This window comes from Loxodonta africana, chromosome 5 (genome assembly GCF_030014295.1).
Source record: "Loxodonta africana isolate mLoxAfr1 chromosome 5, mLoxAfr1.hap2, whole genome shotgun sequence".
NCBI classification, from domain to species: domain Eukaryota; kingdom Metazoa; phylum Chordata; class Mammalia; order Proboscidea; family Elephantidae; genus Loxodonta; species Loxodonta africana.
Window position 1 is genome coordinate 153070551 of NC_087346.1, and position 11409 is coordinate 153081959.

The window sequence follows — 11409 nt, forward strand, 5'->3', positions numbered from 1 at the left end:
TATATGTATTTATAAATATGTGCATATAAGGATTACATATAAATGCATATATATATATAATTGTTGGAAACCCTGGTGGCATAGTGGTTAAGAGCTATGGCTGGGAACCAAAACATCAGCAGTTCGAATCCTCCAGGCGCTCCTTGGAAACTATGGGCAGTTCTACTCTGTCCTATAGGGTCGTTATGAGTCAGAATCGACTCGACGGCAACAGGTTTACATAATTGTTAGTTGCCGTCAAGTCAGCTCTGACTTGTGGTGACCTTATGTGCAACAGAATGAAACGTTGCCCACTCATGTGCCATGTTCATGATCCTGGTTATGTTTGAGTCCGTTGTTTGCCAATTGTTGATCCATCTCATTGAGGGATTCACTGAACTCGTACTTTACAAAAGCTGATGTCATTTCTAGCAATTGGTCTTTCCTGATATGTCCAAAGTAAGCAAGCCTAAGTCTAGCCATCCTCATCTGTGAGGAACATTCTAGTTATACTTATTCTAAGACTGATTTGTTTGTTCTTCTGGGTCTACAGTATATTCAGTATTCTTCATCAACTCCACAGTTTGAATGCATCAATTCTTCTGTCTTCCTTTATCATTGTCAGCTTTGCATGCATATGAGGAGATTGAAAAGACCATGGCTTGGGTCAGATGCACCTTAGTTTTTAAGGTGACATCTTTGGTTTTTAACACTTTTAAGAGGTCTTTTGCAGATTTTCCCAATACAATAAGTCACGTGTTTCCCTGACTGCTGCTTCCATGGCATTGATTGTGGATCCATGTAAAATGAAATCCTTTACAACTGCAATTTTTTCTCCATTTGTCATGACATAGTTTATTGGTCCAGTTGTGAGGATTTTTGTTTTCTTCTCATTCAGTCATAATCCATACTGAAGCCTACAGTCTTTGACCTTAATCAGTAAGAGTTTCCAGTCATCTTTATTTTTGGCAAGCAAGGTTGTGTTATCAGCATATTGCAGGTTGTTAGTAAGTCTCCCTCCAATTTTGACACCATATTCTTCTTCATATATCCAGCTTCATGGATTATTTGTTCGTCATATCAAAAAGAATAAAAGCTCAAACTCATTGCCATGGAGTTGATTCTGACTCATAGCAATCTTACAGGACAGAGAAGAACTGTCCCATAGCGTTTCCAAGGAGTGGACTCATGGATTGAAACTGCAACCTTTTGGTTAGCAGCTGAGCTCTTAACCACTGCATCACCAGGGCTCCTGATTGAATAAATAAGGTTAAAGGATAAACCATGCCATGAAGCTTTCTAATTTTAAACCATGCAGTATGCCCTTGTTCCGTCTGAGCAACTGTCTCTTAATCTATGTACAGATTCTACATAAGTACAATTAAGAGTTCCGGAATTCTTCATAATGTTAGCCATAATTTGTTATGATCCACACAGTCGAATGCTTTCATGTAGTTGATGAAACGAAGTAAACATCTGTCATGGATTGAATTGTGTCCCCTCAAAATATGTGTCAACTTGGTTAGGCCATGATTTCCAGTATTGTGTGGTTGCCCACCATTTTTTGATTGTAATTTTCCTGTGTTTAAATCCTAATCTCTGCCTGTGGTTAATAAGGCAAGATTAGATTATGTTAAAGAGGATTAGGGTGGGATTGTAAAACCCTTGCTAAGGTCACATCCCTGATCCAATATAAAGGGAGTTTCCCTGGGGTCTGGCCTGCACCACTTTTTGTCTTACAAGACGTAAAAGGAAAGGGAAACAAACAGAAACGGGGGACCTCATACCATCAAGAAAGCAGTGCCGGGAGCAGAGGGCATCCTTCAGACCCAGGGTTCCTGCACACAGAAGCTCCTAGTCCAGGGGCAGACTGATGACAAGGACCTTCCTCCAGAGCCCACGAAGAAAGAAACCCTTCCCCTGGAGCTGATGCCCTGAATTTGGACATCTAGCCTACTTGACTTTAAGAAAATTAATTTTTCTTTGTTAGAACCACCCAGTTGTGGTATTTCTGTTATAGCAGCACTAGATGACTAAGACAATATCTTTCTGGTATTTTCTACTTTCAGCCAAGATCCATATATAAACTACTTTTAGGTGAAAGTCTAATAGCCATAATGTATAAAGAATTTCTACAAATCAATAGAAAGAAAAATACAAGCAAACTAATATTAATATGAGCAAAGGATAGAAACAGGCAACTCACAAAAAGACAAAACCTCCAGGCCCTACATGTTATAATATTCAGATGTTCAGCCATGTTAGGTCTGTAGCTACCATAACGGTACAGTAAAGGCATTGATGCAAAGAAGACAATAGACACTGTCATGGAATGGAGCCCCATGGAGAGAAGAGGAGAGAGAAGGATGGCTTCTCTGAACCCCAACCCCTCAGCATTGAATGATATACCTGCACAGAGGAGGCTTTCCCCAGAATCCTAAAGAGAGGCCAGAAGAATGAGCCCCTGTGAGAATAGCAAGGGGGCTACCTGCCAACTAGATAAAAATAGAAGTGGTGACTGAGGCCAGCACATTCCTCAGTATTCACTGGGAGCCCTTTTCACCCTTTCAAACCAAAAATCCAAAAATGAGGTTATGTCTCTAACTGTGATGGCTAATGTTATATGTCAACTTGGCACAGTGGTTTGGCAGACACTGGACTGGGTGATCTTCCATAATGTAATACAATGTAATTACTTTCCATTTTGCGATCTGATGTGATCAGCCAATCAGTTGAAAGGGGTGTTTCCTTGAGGATGTAGCCTGCCTCCCGAATATGAACGGATGTTCTGGCAAAGCTCACTTCTCTCCACCCTGCACTCTTGTCATCACCAGACCTCTGTGCCTGAGATGTAAGCCTGCAGAATTCTCTGGCCTGCTGTCTGACCTATGGATTTGGGATTTGCCAGCCCCCACAATTGCATGAGCCATTTCCTTGAAGTAAATATCTCTATATTTATAAGTTTCACTTGTTTTGCTCCTCTAGAAAACTGAGACTAATACCCCAAACCACATAAAAAATAAATTCTACATGGGAAAGTGAAAAAAAGTGAAGAATCCATCATATTTTCTTCTAATATGTGCCTTACTTTTTTGTAATAATTTTCATATGTTTAGTATAGGGAAAGAGTTCTTAAGATCCAAAAGAATAAATCATAAACAGAAATATTGATAGATTCATCACATAAAAATGTAAAATCTTGTGACATCCGGTCAACACGGTGCCATAGACAGAAGCACCACGCCCTCTCTCCACAGCAAAGACCTGAAAAACTAAGTAAAACAGAGACAAATGTCATTCCCAGAACCCAAAGTGTCAAATGAAGAGATAAAGAACTCAGCTAAACATGGAATGAAATATGAAACTGACAGAGAACAGAAAGCGAGGAGATACACGTGTGGAGGTCCACTATCAGCTAACACAACACAAATTCGCCATCTTGGACTCCTGCTGGGGATCAGCAGACAGGAAACATGGCAAAGCAGCTTCATGAAGCTCCCACCCGCATCCTCTACCCGCTGCTCTACCTCCGCGCTTCCTGGCTGGCAGCGGCATCTCAGCCAACCGGAAAATGAAGAGTCCTTGCCACTTGGATTCACCTTACCCACACTGGAGATTTGCAGACAGAGAGTATTGGAAAGCAACTTCATGAAGTTCCCAGCGGGACAGAGCACCCAGTAACTAGTGATATACTCTTTCCCACCACCCACCCTTCCTCCCACCCCATTCGGCCTCCTCTGCTTCCCACCACCCACAATCTCTTGGCTGGAAGGCAACTGGTTCAGCTCCAGGCCTCTTGGGTTCATCCCGACCACACTGGCTGAGTCCCTGAGTGTCATTTGTCTGCTGCTGATGTTACTTATTTCCCTTTCTTTGGTTTCTTCCATGCCTCCCACCACCTACCCCTCCCTTCTCTGGAACACCTGGTCCCGTGTGCCATTTTTTCTTCTTGAAAGGCTTTGAAGCACCGTTTGACTAGGGAAAAATTTCCCAGCCCACAACACCATGCTGGTGGGATCCCCAGGGATTTTTTTTTTTTTTTTTGCTTTGTTTTGTTTGCTTTCTTTTTCTTTTTGCAGCATGAGAGTCCCTTCTAGCTGGGCTGCACTGCACAGCTTAAGAACCACTTCCCCAGTCTGCGCAGACCCTGGGGACATTTCTTCTTTATTTATTTCTTCTCTCTGTTTTCCTTTCTGTCTTTCTTCATTTCTCAGTTCTCATCTCTCTATACTTACCTTCTTTTACTGTCTCCAGAATACCTGGCACTGTGTCACATGTATATCCCCTCTAGCTGGGCTATACTGCGCAGTCTTGGAGCAACTTCCCCAGTCTTCACAGACTCACTGGTAGGACCCCTAGGATCTTTTCTTTTCTTTCTTTCCCAAATTTTTATCTAGTTATTGTTTTTTTCTTTCTTTTTCCTTTTTTATTTTTTGTTTCCTTTTCGTTTTTCTCCATTTCTCAGTTTCTCATCTCTCGACTCCAATGGGAAGCTCCCTTAGCACTCTTTTTTTGTTTGTTTTTGGCTCCTGTTTCTCCTCTCTCTTCCCTTTCCCATACCCTTATTAGCTCCACACATCACAACCTCTCCCCACTTTCCTGCCTACCTGCACCATGCACTGAACATCACACCCCCGAGCAGCACAGGCATAGTGTACTGGAACCTGCCCAGCGCTGATTCCTGGCCCACTCTGTTGGCCCTAGTATGGGCCACAAACAACCCATCCCAGCCCCTCCCCTTCTGCTGGACCTGCCCTGCTGCACCATAGCTGAATGACTGGCTCTACCAATTGGACAAAGAGGTGAGAAGTATCATGACTACAGATGAGCAAACAACAAAGAACGTACAGTCCATCTGCTCAGACATAACCAAATAAAATAAAAAAGCAGGATGAAACAAACAAATCTAAAATCAAGAAACATATTACTGAATGTCCCGAAGACAGCAAACAATATCAAAACATATTTAAAAAACAGGACAGGATGGTTCCAGTAGGCATACAAAATAAAACATCAGAGGACTTTCCAGTAAAAGAAAAGACACTAGAACTACCTGACGGGGAATTCAAATCTCTAATATTTAGAGCTATTCAAGAGTTGAAGCAAAAAGGAGACAAAAATGAGGGAAAAGTAGACAAATTTATGGAAAACACAGACCAAAAAAAAATGGAAAAATTCAGGAAAATAATACAGGAACAAAATACCAAAGTAAATTCACAACTGGAAATCATACAAAAACAATTAGAAACCCAAAAGATAAACAAGATTTCAGAAATGGACAGTGTCATAGAAGGGCTGAGGAGAAAGTTTGAAATGATGGAAGACAGGATCAGTGAAATTGAAGACAAATACTTGGATACAACTCTGTTTGAGGAAAAATCAGAAAAAAGAAGAAAAATGAAGAAACCCTGAGAATTATGTGAGACACAATCAAAAGCAAAAATTTGTGAGTGATCAGAGTTCCAGAGCAGAGAAAGAAAATGGAAAACACAGAGAGGATCATTGAAGAATTGCTGACAGAAAACTTCCCTAATATCATGAAAGATGAAAAGCTGACCACCCAAGAAGCTCAATGAACCCCATATTGGATTACTATATATCAATAAATTTGAAAACCTAGAGGAAATGGACAAATTTCTAGAGACACGCTACCTACCCAAACTAATACGAAATGATGTTGAAAATCTAGACAGACCCATAATAGCAGAAGAAGATTGAAAAGGTAATTAAAAAAAAGAAAAAAAAACCCAACCAGAAAAAAACCCTGGCCCAGATGGCTTCACTGGAGAATTCTACCAAACATTCAGAGAAGAGCTTACACCAGTACCACCCAAACTATTTCAGAATATACAAAAGGAAGTGATACTTCTGAATTCATTCTATGAAGCCAGCATAACCCTGATAGCAAGACCAGGCAAAGATAACACAAAAAAAGGAAATTACAGACCAATACCTCTTGTGAATATAGATGCAAAAATTCTCAAAAAAATTCTAGCCAATAGAATTCAGCATCATATCAAAACAATAACACACCATGACCATGTAGGATTCATATCAGGTACACAAGGATGGGTCAACATTAGAAAATCAATCAACAAATTTCACCACATAAATAAAACGAAAGAAAAGAATCACAAGATCATCTCAATTGATGCAGAAAAGGCATTCAACAAAGTCCAACACCCATTCCTGATAAAAACTCTCAATAAAATAGGAATAGAAGGGAATTTTCTCAGCATAATAAAGGGCATCTATGCAAAACCAATGGCCAACATCATTCTTAATGGGGGGAGGCTGAAAACATTCCCCTTGAGAACCGGAACAAGACAAGGATGCCCTTTATCATCACTCCTATTTAACATTGTGCTGGAAGTCCTAGCTAGAGCAATAAGGCAAGAAAAAGAAATAAAGGGCATCCAAATTGGTAACAAAGAGTGAAAATGTCCTTATTTGCAGATGATATGATGCTATACATAGAAAACTCCAAAGACTCTGTGAGAAAACTGCTGGAACTAATAGAAAGATTCAGCAGATTAGCAGTGTACAAGATAAACATACAAAAATCAGTTGGATTACTATACATCAATAAAGAGACCAATGAAAAGGAAATCAGAAAACAATACCATTTATAATAGCCCCTAAAAAAGTAAAATACTTAGGAATAAATCTAACTACAGGTGTGGAAGACCTATACAAAGACAACTACAAAACACTACTGCAAGAAACCAAAAGAGATCTACACAAATGGAAAAACACACCACGCTTACGTATAGGTAGACTCAACATTGTGAAAATGACAATTCTACCCAAGGCAATTTACAAATACAATGCAATACCAATCCAAATACCAACAACATTCTTTAAAGAGATGGAAAAACATATCACTAACTTTATATGGAATGGGAAGAAGCCCCAGGTAAGCAAAGCACTATTGAAGAAGAATAAAGTAGGAGGACTTGCCCTACCTGACCTTAGAACCTAATATACAGCTACAGTAGTTGGAACAGCCTGGTACTAGTACAACAACAGACACATTGACCAAAGGAACAGAAGTGAGAACCCAGATGTAAATCCATCCACCTCTGGTCACCTGATCTTTGACAAGGGCCCAATGTCCGTGACATAGGGAAAAGAGTCTTTTTAACAAATGCTGTTGGCAAAACTGGATGTTCATCTGCAAAAAAAATGAAACAGGACCCATACCTCACACCATATACAAAAACTAATTTGAAATGGATCAAAGACCGAAATATAAAGCCAGAAACTATTAAGTTCATACAAGAAAAAATAGGATCAACGCTAGAGGCCCTAATACACAGCATTAACAAGATACAAACCACAATCAACAACACAGAAACTCCAGAAGATAAGCTAGGTAACTGGTATCTTCTAAAAATTAAACACTTATGCATATCAAAAGACTTCACCAAAAGAGTAAAAAGAGAACCCACAGACTGGGAGAAAATTTTTTGGCTATTACAAATCAGATAAAGTTCTAATCTCTAAAATCTACAAGAAAATCCAGTGCCTCTACAACAAAAAGACAAATAATCCAATTAAAAAATGGGCAAAGAAAGTGAACAGACACTTCACCAAAGAAGACATTCAAGTGGCCAACAAACATGAGGGAATGCTCTCAATCACTAACCATTAGAGAAATACAAATCAAAACCAGAATGCGATACCACCTCACCCCAGCATTGCTGGCACAAATCAAAAAAAAACAGGAAATAACTAATGTTGGACAGGCTGCAGGGAGATTGGAACCCTCGTGCACTGTTGGTGGGAATGAAAATGATGCAGCCACTCTGGAAGACAATATGGCACTCCCTTAGAAAGCTAGAAATAGAAATACCATATGATCCAGCAATCCCACTCCTAGGGATATATCCTAGAAAAATAAAAGTCATCATGTGAATAGACATATGCACACCCATGTTCACTGCAGCATTGTTCACAATAGCAAAAAGACGGAAACAACCTAGATGCCCATCAACAGATGAGTGGATAAACCAACCGTGGTACACACACTCAATGGAGAATTACAGAACGATAAAGAACAATGATGAATCCGTGAAGCATCTCATAACATGGATGAATCTGGGGGGCATTATGCTGAGTGAAATAAGTCAGTAACAAAAGAACAAACACTGAATGAGACCACTACTGTTCTGAAAAGGCTTACACACAAAAAGAAACAGTCTTTGATGGTTACGAGGGCGAGGAGGGGTGGGGATGGAAAAACACTAAATAGACAATAGATAAGTGGTAACTTTGGTGAAGGGTAAGAGAGTACACAATACCGGGGAAGCCAGCACAACTTGTACAAGGCAAGGTCATGGAAGCTCCATAGACACATCCAAACTCCCTAAAGGACTGAATTGCTGGGCTGAGGGCTGTGGGGACCATGATCTCAGGGAACATCTAGATCAAACACTAAATGAAGAAGAACATTCTACAAAATACCTGACCAGTGCTACTCAAAACTGTCCATCTCATGAAAAGCAAGGGAAGGCTGAGAAATTGTCCCTTCTAGAGGAGCCTAAGCAGTCCTGGTGGTGCAGTGGTTAAAGCACTCACCTGATAACTGAAAGGTTGGTGGTTCAAATCCACCAGCCTAATGCGATGTGACAAGTAAATATAATGTAGTCTCCTGGTTGGAGCCCTGGGACACAGAAAGAGCATTAGGTAAACACTACAGAAATCCAAGTGCATATGGACTTAAGTTAACAAAAATGTATCAGTATTACTTCATTAGTTGTAATAAATATATCACACTAATGTAGGATCTTGACAACAGGAGAAACTGGGAGGGAATAGAGGGAAACTCTCTGTACTACATTTGCAACTTTTCTGTAAATCTAAAACTATTCTAACACAAACCGAGGTAGAAAAACTAAAACAGACCCATAACAAAAGAAGAGACTGAAGAGGTAATAAAAAAAAAAAAAAAAAAAAAACTCCCAACAACAACAACAACAAAAAAGCCCTGGCCTGGACAGCTTCACTGGAGAACTCTACCAAAGAGCTAACACCAAAACTACTCAAGATATTTCAGAGCATAGAAAAGGAAGGAATACTCCCAAACTCATTCTATGAAACCAGTATAACCCTGATATCAAAGCCAGGCAAAGGCACCTCAAAAAAAGAAAACTCAGACCAATATTCCTCATGAACATAAATGCAAAAATTCTCAACAAAATTCTAGCCAATAGAATTCAACAGCATATCTAAAAAATAATATATCATGACCAAATGGAATTCATACCAGGTTTTATGCAGGTATGGTACAACATTAGAAAATCAACCAATGTAATCCACCACATTAAAAAAAAAAAAAAAAGAACCACATAATCTTATCAATTGATGATTTGAAAAAGTCCAACACCCATTCCTGATTTAAAAAAATAACTCTCAGCAAAATAGGAATAGAAGGGAGATTCCTCAACATAATAAAGGATATTTTTACAAAACCAACAGCCAAAATCATTCTAAATGGAAAGAGACTTGAAAGCATTTCCCTTGAGAATGTGAACCAGACAAGGATGCCCTTTATCACCACTCTTATTCAACACTGTGCTGGAAGTCCTAGCTAGAGCAATAAGGCAAGAAAAATGAATAAAGGACATCCAAATTGGTGAGGAAGAAGTAAAACTATCCCTGTTCACAGGTGATATGATCTTACGCACAGAAAAGCCCAAAGAATCCACACGAAAGCTATTGGAACTAATAGAAGATTTCAGCAAAGTAGCAAGATACAAGATTAACATACAAAAATCAGTTGGGGAGGCGGGGCCAAGATGGCGGACTAGGTGGACGCTACCACAGATCCCTCTTGCAACAAAGACTCGGAAAAACAAGTGAATCGATCACATACATAACAATCTACAAACTCTGAACAACAAAGACAGATTTAGAGATGGAGAACGAACAAATACGGGGCGACAGCGATTGTTTTCAGAGCCAGGAGCCAGCATACCAGTCAGCAGATTTTCTAGAAAAACTAGTTTCCCAGTGATGGCTCGGAGACAGCAGTCCATATCAAACCACATAAAGAAGCAGACCATGACAGCTTCTCCAACCCCCCAAACAAAAGAATCAAAATCTTTCCCAAATGAAGATACAATCCTGGAATTATCAGATACAGAATATAAAAAACTAATTTACAGAATGCTTAAAGACATCACAAATGAAATAAGGCAAACTGCAGAAAAAGCCAAGGAACACACTGATAAAACTGTTGAAGAACTCAAAAAGATTATTCAAGAACATACTGGAAAAATTAATAAGTTGCAAGAATCCATAGAGAGACAGCATGTAGAAATCCAAAAGATTAACAATAAAATTACAGAATTAGACAATGCAATAGGAAGTCAGAGGAGCAGACTCGAGCAATTAGAATGCAGACTGGGAAATCTGGAGGACCAGGGAATCAACACCAACATAGCTGAAAAAAAATCAGATAAAAGAATTAAAAAAAATGAAGAAACCCTAAGAATCATGTGGGACTCTATCAAGAAGGATAACTTGCGAGTGATTGGAGTCCCAGAACAGGGAGGGGGGACAGAAAACACAGAGAAAATAGTTGAAGAACTCCTGACACAAAACTTCCCTGACATCATGAAAGACGAAAGGATATCTATCCAAGATGCTCATCGAACCCCATTTAAGATTGATCCAAAAAGAAAAACACCAAGACATATTATCATCAAACTCGCCAAAACCAAAGATAAACAGAAAATTTTAAAAGCAGCCAGGGAGAAAAGAAAGGTTTCCTTCAAGGGAGAATCAATAAGTTCAGACTACTCAGCAGAAACCATGCAGGCAAGAAGGGAATGGGACGACATATACAGAGCACTGAAGGAGAAAAACTGCCAACCAAGGATCATATATCCAGCAAAACTCTCTCTGAAATATGAAGGAGAAATTAAGATATGTACAGATAAACACAAGTTTAGAGAATTTGCAAAAACCAAACCAAAGCTACAAGAAATGCTAAAGGAGATTATTTGGTCAGATAACCAATAATATCAGGTACCAGCACAATACAAGGTCACAAAACAGAACATCCTGATATCAACTCAAATAGGGAAAGCACAAAAACAAATTAAAATTAATTCTAATAAATAAATAAATAATACACATAACAGGGAATCATGGAAGTCAATAGGTAAAAGATCACAATAATCAAAAAGAGGGACTAAATACAGGAGGCATTGAACTGCCAGATGGAGAGTGATACAAGGCGATATAGAACAATACAAGTTAGGTTTTTACTTAGAAAAATAGGGGTAAATAATAAGGTAACCACAAAAAGGAATATCAACTCCATAACTCAAGATAAAAGCCAAGAAAAACGTAACGACTCAACTAACATAAAGTCAAACATTATGAAAATGAGGATCTCACAAGCTACTAAGAAAAACGTCT